The sequence below is a fragment of the Mauremys reevesii genome, linkage group 5, assembly GCF_016161935.1.
Source record: "Mauremys reevesii isolate NIE-2019 linkage group 5, ASM1616193v1, whole genome shotgun sequence".
Taxonomy (NCBI): domain Eukaryota; kingdom Metazoa; phylum Chordata; order Testudines; family Geoemydidae; genus Mauremys; species Mauremys reevesii.
Window position 1 is genome coordinate 54,156,726 of NC_052627.1, and position 11,963 is coordinate 54,168,688.

General features: G+C 42.9%; 1 long non-coding RNA gene across 2 annotated transcripts; it reads right to left on the reverse strand.

Annotated features, from left to right (window-relative positions):
- Positions 1 to 1,086: 1,086 nt before the first annotated feature.
- LOC120405508 lies at positions 1,087 to 10,575 on the reverse strand. 2 transcript variants are annotated; one of them, XR_005598627.1, is made up of 4 exons: positions 10,463 to 10,575; positions 8,576 to 8,698; positions 3,418 to 3,528; positions 1,087 to 2,614 (listed from the first exon to the last, which is right to left on the reverse strand). It is a non-coding gene; the product is annotated as an uncharacterized LOC120405508 (long non-coding RNA). The 2 variants fall into 2 exon arrangements; XR_005598626.1 differs by lacking the exons at positions 8,576 to 8,698; positions 10,463 to 10,575 and adding exons at positions 3,811 to 3,971; positions 7,716 to 8,137.
- Positions 10,576 to 11,963: the final 1,388 nt, after the last annotated feature.

An 11,963-nucleotide genomic window follows, 5' to 3' on the forward strand; every position in this document is an offset into this window, starting at 1 on the left:
CTAGATATTCAAAATGCTGCGGTCTAAATGAGCTGTTTCCAAAATCTCCTTCTTGAGTGGTGTCATTGTGGGTAGTTCTGCTCAATGTGAAGCTCCAGTCAAAAAAGCTAACAGACTGTAAGGAACGATTAAGAAAGGGATAGATAATAAAACAGAAAGTATCATAATGCAACTATATAAATACATGGTACCCCCAGATCTTGAATGCTGCATGTGATTCTTGTTGCCCCATCTCAAAAAAGTATTGGAACAGTTACAGAGAAAGACAAGAAAAATTATTAGGGGTATGGAACAGCATCCTTGTGAGGAGAAATTAAGAAGACTGGGACTGTTCAGTTTAGAAAAAAGAGATTACTAAAGGGGGGATATGATAGAGGTATATAAAATCACGAATGGTGTAGAGAAAATGAATAGAGATGTATTATTTACCCCTTCACATAACACTAGAACCAGAGGTCAGCCAATGAAATTAACAGGCAGCAGATTTAATACAAAACATAAGAAAGTATTTATTCACACAATGCACGGTCAACCTGTGGAACATATTTGTGAAGACCAAAAATATAACTTGGTTCAAAAAAGAATTACATAAGTTCATAGATGATAGAGTATATCAATGGCTATTAGTCAAAATGGTCAGGGATGCAATCCCATGCTCTGGGTGTCCCTAAACCTCCCACTGCCAAAAGCTGGGACTGGAGGACAGGGGAAGGATCACTCAATAATTGCTCTGTTCTGTTCATTCACTCTGAAGCATCTGACTGGTCAGTATCAGAAGACAGGATACTGGGCTAGCTGGACCATTGGTCTGATTCAGTACAGCCAGTTTTATATTTTTAATCTGGAAGCTATTTGAATTTAATAGCAGGCACCATTTTGATAGCTACTAGGACTTAACGTTTGGCACAGTTCTTCAGATGCTAAAAGAAAGTTAGAAATGTGTTAGCTAGACAATGTGTTAACCAAGACTTCTACATACTAGGAAACTACCTAAAAATAACCACGTTTTGTGGTAAGGTGGAGCCCAAGCTGTACAATACAGTCTGAATTCTGAACTCTTACAAAGGTGTTGTCTCTAAACTGTAGCAGTGATCAAATAATAAAATAAAATAAAATAAAATAATAATAATTTTAAAAATTGCATCTGAACTAGGGATGAGCAAACTAAGACAGATAATATAATTGTTCTGAACAAAAATAATTGTCCACTAGAACCAGAAGCTGAATTGCTAAAATACCACGAGAAAAATCTCATGTTATTTATGGTTAGACTAGAAGCAGATAATGTTAGAAATCTTGTGGGAGTGTCTGTTTTTGCAAGTTTTCCTCTCTGATTTTGCAGACTCAAAGGGTGAACTCCTGGGAATTCTACCTTTGACTTCAGTGAGGCCACGATTTTATCCCAGAGTTTCAGATAGCTTGAATAAGCACCCAAAAGCATGAGTGTTTATTAGAATGGAAATGCTAAAAGTTTTAAGCATCACCCGTTACTAACCTAAACTTGCTTTCAGTTCTAGGGGCCAAATTCACTGCTGACATAGGTTGGTGCAACTTCAGTGACAGAGCGGTCAAGCCTATTCCTCTCCCCCCCCACTGAATTGTAGGCTCAGGAATAAACTACGCAGAGCTGGGGGAAAAGAGAAAGGAAGGTACCAGAAAGCTGAAGAAAGGAAGGCCTTCTTCCTTTGTTCTTTTATTAGTCTTCATCCATCCTCACTCAGCTAAGAATGGCTGCTCCCTGTCTTAGCCTGCTGCTCAGGCTGAAAGGACCTGTCAGCCCACTTGACTGCCTTTGCCCTCACTAGACAGGGAAACTCTGCACTCCTATGACTCAGCTGCAGCAGACAGAGGTGAAGCAGGCACAAGGACCTTGTGCTCTGTCATTGAGGGAGGGAGCTGTTTTTACTGCAGCTGTTTATCTGCCTCCACCTCATTTGAGTCTCCCCCACCTACCCTTTCACTTGGATTTCTCCCTCCCACAACACCACTATCTTCAACCGCTGGGGGTTGCCCTACTTTATCTCCCTCCATCTTCTGTTGTCCTGTCCTCTTGGTGGTGTTCACTGATCACTCAGAGCAAAGGAGTCTGACAACGGTCTGCTTCGTTCAGAGTCTAACTGAGCAGCATGGCATGACGTGAGCCTCTGCATAACAATCGATTTCAACTAGCTCTCACCAGAGCCTCCTCAAAGGTACAGTTTCCCACACTCCTCACACTGCCACTATACTACTTGTCTGAAAGCAACTTGTTGGGCATGAGAGGGGAAATAAAAGGAACTTTTGGTAGTGAGGGCACTATAGCAGAAAGGGTGGATAAAGCAAATAGTGGGCAAGACGCTTTAATTTAAGACAGAGGAAAGTAAAACAGAGCAAGATATAAAACAAGCATGAAAGTGTGAACAGCACCTAAACGGTGATACATTCGGTAGTTTTAATTTTTAAAAAAAAAATGAAATTGCCCTTCCAAAATGTTGTTTACATAAACAATTACGTGCGTGTGTTCTGTTCATACACAGGGTAGGATATGTTGAGTGCCAGTCACAGCTATTTTCCTGATCTCATGTCACATCCTTGTAAATGGATTAGCATCCTGACTTTTAGTACATGTCACCTCCTTAAGACACAAAAAGAGGGGTGTAGATGGGTTGGACTCCCCCTGCGGCACCTCCTGCTGGTGATCCCGGGGAATTAGCTCGGTTTCCAGCACGGAGCGCCCTCTGCAGGCCAGTGATCCGCCTGTTCTCTGGCCCCGGGTCCCTCCCTGGACCCCAGTGCCCTTTTACATGGGGTGCTGCCCCCTGGCAGTAACCCCTTTCTCTCAGGGTCTCCCCTCTCAGGGAACCCCCACCCTCTATCCCCACCTTGCCTCAGTGTATGGCTACTGCCAGTCATTGTCTAGCCCCACATCCTGGGGCAGACTGCAGTATCAGCCTATTCATCACTGGCAAGGAGGGTTTGGACCTGCTGCCTTGGCCTACCCCTGGGCTGCCCTCTGCAACCCCCAGTATCTGTTAGCCCTCTGCTAGGCTGCAGCCTGGGGCTTTTCAGGCTGGAGCTCCCCAGCTCCTCTGCCTTTCCCCAGCCCTGCTCCACTCAGGTACCCTGTGTCCAGCTCCCTGCAGCCAGGCCCATCTCCCTCTATAGCTAGAGAGAGACTATTTTTTGGCTTCTGGCTTCCCTGGCCTTCTTATAAGGCCCTGTGGCTCAGATTGGGGCGTGGCCCCAGCTGCAGCCACTTCCCCAATCAGCCCAGCCTAAAGGCTGCTTTCTCAAGCCTCAGCCCCTTCCCAGGGCTGTTTTTAACCCCTTCAGGGCAGGAGCAGAGGTCCACCCTGCTACAAGGGGTACAGCAGCTATCTGGATTTCCACCTCTCTCGATAGGTTGTGTATCAGATATATGGTTGCATATTTATTTACCTGTGGTTTGAGTATGTATTTTCTATTTCATGGCAGTACATCAGAAATGTGATATTTGTCAGCCACTACAAGTTGTCAGTCATGTCCGCAGTTGATTGACCAGAAGAACAGCTAAAAGAAATGAGAGAGACAAAGAAAAGGAAACTTATGAGATTTCCACTCAGAGATTTAATTAGGCTTTTCTGTAATCCTCATCTGACCACTTCCTTCCAACTGCAGGTTAGCTGGAAGTGACACACTAAAAACCTTTAACGGCTGTGTATAAATAAACAAGGATATTATTTCACACAATGAGATTTAATAGTTTAACAAAAATCTAATTTTAAGTGCCTGTCAGTTTCATTTTGGTTCTGTGAACAGAAATGTTCATGTTGATATAGAGATATGACATACACGTTTAGAAGTAGCTGAAAAAGGCTTTGATCCTCCAGTTACTGCAATGGCATCCTGTGCAGATGCAAGAGTATATCCAGATGCATGTCACTGTAGGATTAGTGTCCATGTCAATCCTAATATGTGCCAGGAATCAGATTCTTCTATCAAGGCATTTCCAGCTGTTAAGGAGCAAAGTCTATTAATTTTTTTTAATTCAAAGTGCTTGATTATATCACAGAAATATTGGAGCTGTGATAGAATTTTACAAGGCCTGTGTCCACAAAATGGAATAAGTGATTTTCAGAAATACAGTATAAGATAGGTCTGTTTAGAACACACTGTGATTTAAGACCATTCTTAAGAATAAGAGATCGCCTTTCATTAAGAGGTTTTTTTACTCAATAGGCTCACCTAGAAATGATCTATGAAGCAGAAACTTGGTTCTGACAAAGAAAAACCCTATGTAATGACTCTTCATTGAGAAAGGATGGTGACAGGAATGACCTCTCAAACAATTGTATGGTGTTGGCGCTTAATTTGTAATGAAAGAGGTGCTGGGACTCAAGCAATTGTTTTACTTCCATAACTGATGCAGCAAGCCCAGAGGTGCTGGGGCTTGTTCCACCTGAATTGCCAAGCCTAGAGATTCCGGGGCTTAGCCCTGGTAAGCCCTGGCACAAATTAAGCATTGTATAGTGTGGATTATTATGTTTTTATCTTAAATTACCAATTACCATGTTTGGGGTTTTGGAGTCCTGAGGCGTCCTCTCAGGGACAAGGGCCTTCCCACACAAATCTGATTGTGGGTTCAGGGCCATGGTATAGGCTATTGCAGTAAAAAAGCAGGGAAAGGCAACACAGTCTAGCTACCTCAGGAGCAGCTACGCTCATGTTACTTTCACAATATTTTTCATTTTTTTCCCCTTTTGTCTATCTGCCATTCTCCAATGGCACTTATTACACCCCTCTTCAGCCTCACGGCATCCATTATCTTCCTCCATCCCTCTCCCATCCCCACCCCGGCTCCATTTTACCCTCATCTCTCTACAGTTCTCACCAGCTCCACCGCCTCCTCTCCCCCTCCATCCGAATCTCCCTTCTCTGCTCATCAGCACAAATCCAGATCTTACATCCACCCTTCCTCACCTGTGGTGACATTTACCTCAACCAAGGCCCTCCTTCCATCCCCACTATCTCCACTTCCCACACCCATCCCCACCACCACTTCCCCCTCTGTCGCGCCTTCATTTATAACCATATGCCCACCCTCCTCCTTCTCCCATTCCAGCTTCCCTTCGCTTGTTGTCTCTGGAATGCCCATTACATCTCTAAAAAGATCATAATCACCTATAACTTCTTCATACCTCAATCTCAGTTCTCTCTCCCACTTTGTCTGACCCTGCCTCTACCTACCTGCTAATTACTGCCCCAATCCTATTTAGACAAAGCTTTCATTGCTTTTAAAGCTCCCCAAGCTTAAATACAGATATCAGGATTGATCAGAATGTGTCAAGGAACTATTTGGAGACTAAAAGTTTCAACCACCTCTCAGAACAGGAAAACTTGGAAAGAAAACTATTTTATTAACCTAATATTACTTCAGGTTAGGCTGGAAATAAACAAGTCATTTGAATTTGAGAACAACTGTTCCTAAAAGTTCACTGTGTGCATGCGAACAAATGAGTGATGTTTTTTGTGACCAGTCTCATTCTCTTTATAGTCAGAGTTATTGGAGACGGGGAGCATTCCCTAAGCACCAGAAATCAACCAAAGTGAAACTGGTGTTCTATGAAAACGTATTGTTTGTGAACTACAATGCCTTAGAAGGGAAAAAAATCAAAGCCCTAATAGAGATAGGCAGCAGTTGGTACCTGTATGCAGACTGGTAGGTAATTAAGGCATGTGCCTAACAGCAGCCCTTGCAAAGTTCTTAAAGAGACAATGTACATGTTACAAACATGATTAATTCCCTCGATAGTAAGGCAGCTTAAAACTAGCAATGAAAGGAAAGAGCTTAAGGATAAAGGGAGTGAATTCCTAGCCAAAGCTAATCTAGATTTCCTGATGGAAGAAATTCTCAGCAGAAGTGATTTTAAATCACAGAATTTGGATCCAGATTTTGAACACACCAAATTTCAGGAGTGTCTGGAGCAGAGATTTTGGTTTGTCTCATTATAAAGATAGTGGATGCTAGCAAAAATTAGATCTGATTGCCAGTTATTCTGAACCCCACAAAGTTTGGGGTATCCACAGTCATGGTTTTGGTGCAGGCTCAACTTTACTTCTCAACTAAGAAATGAAAGATTGCCATGGATGCTAGGATAGCTACTTATCAAAGCTAGGTGCAGTTATCATTTAAATAATTTCTTTTCTGTTTAAAACCTGCAGTTTTCATGGTTAAGCCACGACATTTTTGTGGCAGAATCTCCGTTATCTCAGCAAGTCTATTTTCCTTCTAGTAGGGGAGCTGATTTTTTTTCATATTTGTCCTCTCTCCTTCCTGCTATATTCCAGTATCAGCTTCCTCCAGATGCTCAGATTGTATGGGCTGCTGCTTCAGCTGACTCAGAAATTCTCTGTCCCTGCACGAGACTCTCAGAATTTTCCATTTAATCTACTATGGTGTACTTACTTGCTTGCTTTCCCCACTCCTTGCTCTTGCACTCCCTTTCTACTTCTGCCTCTCTTGGACCTTCCAAGCCTCCAACTCTCTAGTTGTATCCCCTCCCGCATTTCCCTCTCTTTGATCATCTCTATCTCTCTCCAACTTCATCCTTAGTGGTTTCTTCACTGTCTGCTCAACCTTTATTCTTTAACTTCAGTCTTGATTCTCATATACTCATCAGTCCTCTTATCTATTAATTCTTTCTTCTTCTTCTCCCCCACTTCCCTTGTCCCCCTCTAGACTTTGAGAATATAATTCAGTCACTTAAGTAAATTATGTCCTTTTTTGATCTCTTCTGTCCTTTCCCTTCTTTTCCTGTCCCTGCGCTGCTGACATGGTAACTAATTCCTCGACCTCTGGGGCAAACTCTCTGAAACAGGCCACTGTCCTAAAATATCCCTGTCTGGCCTTGACACTCATACTACTGCTCTCTCACTAGTCTTCCATTTCAATTTTCTTTTAAAAAAAGCGGGGAGGGTGGGGAAGAAGCAGCTTGCTGTCTCCTCAATAATGACTAATCAGCCAGCAATCTCCTTGGTGGTTTTCAATCTGAGTTGCTCTCTTCCATGTGGCTAATAATCTCTTTCTCGCTCAGAATGAAGGTAGAGCTAGTTGAATAACTGAGTAAACCTGCAAATCTTCTTTCAGGTGGACACAAAATGACAATTTGAGTTTTTCCTCAGTGAAATATGTTGTTTGACCAAAACAAAATGTTTAATTTCATTTTGGCTTTGGTTGTGTTTTTAATCCCCATTTTTTGTGGTTAAAAAAAATCTGTTTACAATCTGAAATGAAAGATGGAATTGTTCCATTTAGAAAATATTGAAATAAAGTGCTTTGATTTTTTGTAGACTTTTTCTTCCATTTTTTCCCCAGCCAGAACTATTGGTTGTATTCAACCTAAATTTGTGAACAGTTTCAGGTGCCCAAAGCTATATTTTTTGATGGACAAACTATTAGCCAAAACCTTTTGCTTGGCTCTAGATGAATATTCCTTCTTCCCCTTTCTCCTTATTCCTATGATTTCAGTGTAACCTTTCACATTAATGAAATATGTTGGATCAGCTTCTATCAGTCAAAATGTTCTCTCTTCTTCTCTGGTTGTTATTCCTTCTCTGAACTATAAAGCATCCTCTGTGGAGTTCTCATTTCTTGGCCCACTGTTCTTTATTATCTGCCACTTCTCTCAGAGTCATTTTCATCTGGGCTTTTAAATTTACCTACTACTTTAATACTGCTTATCACAGGATACACTTACCACTGGGATGGCTCCTTCTGGCTAATCCGGGGATTAGCTCCTTCCAGGTTGGACACCAGCTTCTGTCACTTGTTTGTGTGTCCCGCTGCTTCTCTCTCAGCAACTCAGCACTCTCTCTTTGTAGCTTGGCCCTCTGGTCAGCTCACTGTATGTTTTCCCCTTGCAGGAGTTATCAAAGTCTTTCCATCCAAAATGGCAGTCTTCTCCCCCACTGCCCAAACTGTGCCACTTTCCCAGTGGCTGGTAGCCTCCCTCTACTCTGGGTTCCAGCTAAGGGACCCTCTAATCAGCAGCCGGTCATTTTCCTAAGCCTTTCCCTACTCTACCTCTCTCAGGCTTTGACTCTACCAGCCTTCTGGATAAACCTTTCCTTCAGAGCCTGGATCCCCTGGGGTTTATACTTTCCCCTGTTAGAGAAGGAAACCCAGGGGGGAACACACAGGGAACTATTTACTATGAACTGGATAACAAGAGACAACACAAGTTAGGAATATAGAGATGAGATACAGAGGGAGTCAAACCATGGACTGTGCATGCTGCACAGGGATTGATTCCTGCAAAGTAACTGAGCTAATTAAAAAATGTGTGATGCAATGGATAGTAAATGCAATGAGATGTGTAATGTATATAAAGAGAGAGGGTTTTTATTTAACTTTGGGGTTGTGATGTGCCCTGCATCCACCTCCCCTGTGTTTGAGCCTGATCAACTCAGCATAGTGTTACTGTATGCCAAACAAACATATCTGAATGACAAAGTCTGGAGTCAAACTGAGTTCTTGGGAAGCTGAGTGGAAAGAGGTCTCGGAGGGAATCCCAACGTACCTATCACTAATTCTGCAATCATGGTCATGTAAGTTTACCTTGAATCCACCTCTGCTGAAATTCCCTTCCATGCCTTCATCGATTTCAATTCTCTTTTTTCCAGCCTCTCTGCATCACAGTTCTCCAGAATTTAGCATATGCAGACTGCCTCTGTTCTTCATCTAACATGCACAAAGAAACATGACTGCATTACCCTTTATAGACATTGGCTCTTGGCTTCTTGATTGCCTAGCACTTGCCTCCTGTTTTCTCCTTCACATAAGTTTGCCATGGAAGTCCTTGTCCTCTGATCTTCCTGCGATTTGGAATAGCCTGCCTCTCTCTCCATCTTACTTATTCTCTATGTGTTCTCAAAATCTCCTTTGAAAAACGTCTCTTTTTTGTCATGCCCATTCCATATTGTACCTTTTAAAGTAATAAATAAAAGCTGAGGAGATAGATTCCAGCTCTGTAGCTGTGTCATTTAACTCTGGAAAGCGTTTTGGTCATACAATTTGTATAACCAAAATGACACAAACTCATATTGTATTGTTCATCTGTGACACCTTGTAGATTACAAGGTTTCATGCTGTGCCATGGAAAAGGATAAGGGCATTTCAGAAGCTCACATTTTCCACTGACAGCTCATTCTGAATTCAAATGAGCCAATGTAGTGGTGACATTTTTATTTTTAACATTGAATCCAAATTAATTTGTTTTTTGTGGTAAAGGCAAAGCTTAGACTAGCACTGAAGACCTATTGGTACATCCACTTCCTTCAGTTAGCACCCTGCTCGAACCACATCTACAGTTTCAGTATTCTTGTGGTTTTCTGAATTTGGCATATATCAGCATAGCTGCAACATGCATAGTGACAGCCTCTGTAACTCTGGAGATTTCATTAAAATGTACATAATTTGTTTTACAGATAGGTAACTGAAAATTCTCTGCAAAGCAGATATGCTCTCATAAAACTAAATTTGCCAGTTAGGTACCAACCTGATTAGGAAGTGGGGCTGAGCTCCACCTCAGCAACGGCTGCACCTACACCCATGTACAATCCCTCACCATGCATAGAGTCTACAATTCTCCCTTGTTCCTGTGCTTTGCACAAGGAGCAATTCTAAAGCAATCCTCTGTTTCAGGTGTGGATACATTGCCTGACTGAGATAAAATAAGAACAGATTGGATTCTTCACCCAGTCCTCAAAATAAGCAGAACTTATATCACTTTCAAAGTTAGTAAAAGTTTAGCTAATGTTCCTTCTCTGCCCTGCCTAAGGTATCTATTTATTCAGGTTCTTGTGTGGCTCCCATCGCCCTAGTATTGGATGTGGCATTGCTAGGGCCCGACCAAGTTCCCAGGCATGAAAAACATGTCATACACCCTGAAATCTGGTCTTTTGTGTGCTTTTACCCTATACTATACAGCTTTCATGGGGGGAGACCAGTGTTTCTCAAATTGGTGGTCTGACCCAAAAGGGAGTTGGAGGAGGGTCACAAGGTTATTTTAAGAGGTCACGATATTGTCACCCTTAGTTCTGTGCTGACTTCAGAGCTGGGCAGCATACCATAATCATGCTACCCTTACTTCTGCGCTGCTGCTGGCAGTGGCTCTGTCTTCAGAGCTGGGCTCCTGGCCAGCAGCCACTGCTGTCTGATCACCCAGCTCTGAAGGCAGCGTCACCACCAGCAGCAATGAAGAAGTAAGGGTAGCAATACTGTAACGCCCCCTACAATAACCTTTCAACCCCTCTCCCCAAAACACCATGAAATTTCAGATTTAAATAGCTGAAATCACGAAATTTACCATTTAGAAAAATCCCATGACTGTGAAATTGACCAATATGGACTGTGAATTTGGTAGGGCCCTAGGCATTGCATAGAATGTAGAGGGAGGGGGAGGAAGAGAGATTACAATATAGTCATAGTTCTGTCCATACTCACTCCCCATGTTTTCCAGTCATTCTTAGTCCTTCCTCCATCTCACCTGCTCTTGTATCCTCTGTGCTGGGCCCTAGCTGGCCAGGATATAAAAGAGTGTTCTCTGGTGAGGAAAACAGGAAAGGGATGAGCTGCTAAGAAATATGGAGACAGGAAGATGGAAAATAGAGTGGCTGCTGAATTTGTGTGTTGTGTTTGGTGAATAAGTTATTGCAAATTAGTCTGAAGAGAACAATATGATGCTCTTGGCATTCTAATATCATGCAGGAATTGTGCACTATTATTTCTTCTCCTACATAAATCTTAGATTCATTTTTCTCTAGGGCTGAGTTGTCACTTTGCTATCCAGCGTAAGTAAGGACAGGGGCGGCTCTAGGAATCCTGCCGCCCCAAGCAGGGCGGCGCGCCGCAGGGTGCGCTCTGGCGGTCACCGGTCCTGTGGCTCCGGGGGACCTCTTGCAGACATGCCTGTGGAGGTCCCGCTGGTCCCACGGCTCCGGTGGAGCATCCGCTGGCATGACTGCGGAAGGTCCGCCGGAGCCGCCTGCCGCCCTGCCGGCAAAATGCTGCCTCAAGCCCGCGCTTAGCGCGCTGGGGTCTGGAGCCGGCCCTGAGTAAGGAGCAGCACATAGTGACTCAGAGATTCACAATTTGTCCTCAGCTTTCCCCTTATTCCAAGGGCAGAGGCAGGGAAGTAAGCTGCATCAGTCTTCTTTCTAATAGAGCTAATCTCCCCTTCCACAATGGTTCAGTTGTACTGGCTGGCACACTGGGGATGGGGCACAGAGCTCCATGTATTTCTTGCCCACCTGTGCTGCTCTCTTCCCTGCACACAAAATAGCCATGAGGGTAACCTGTGCAAGGAAGTAACACATTATGGACACCTTTGAGTTAGAGAATCTCTAAATACCACTTGCTTACTGCAATGCTATGGCAGATTGTTTTCAATGACTTCCCACTATACACAGAGAGGTACATATTTCAAATAACTATGAGCAAGAAGTAGAAGACACTGGAGCAGTCTAGACATGAAAGGAGCAGCTGTAGGAATGACCTTTTTTGTGAAAACTCAGACATCATTGGGTTTTAAAACAGATGTCTGATAGGATCACATCACCACCAATATGTAGTGAATGAGTGAAACTGATCAGAGTATATAATTTTGGTAGATGTAGCATAGTGTGTAATTTTGGTATTTTTACACTTCTATTCATGAATTCTAGACCCCATGACAGATAAATGACAGCTAAATGGCTAAAAAGGCTTGCGAGCAAGATATCTTATTGCTCTTTCATTTGGATACAGTGAAATTGTTCCATTAGAACTCTGCTAACATACAGCATTTACTTGGCACTAGCAGGGAAAAAAAGTTTTCTTCTTTGCATAAGTTTCTTTTTGCCCAACTTCAGCTGTTATTTTTGCACAATCATATCTTAATTTTGTCATTCCCAGGCAAGCTTGAGTCTGTTTTATGAGATATGGACAAATGTGCTTGCCACTCTGT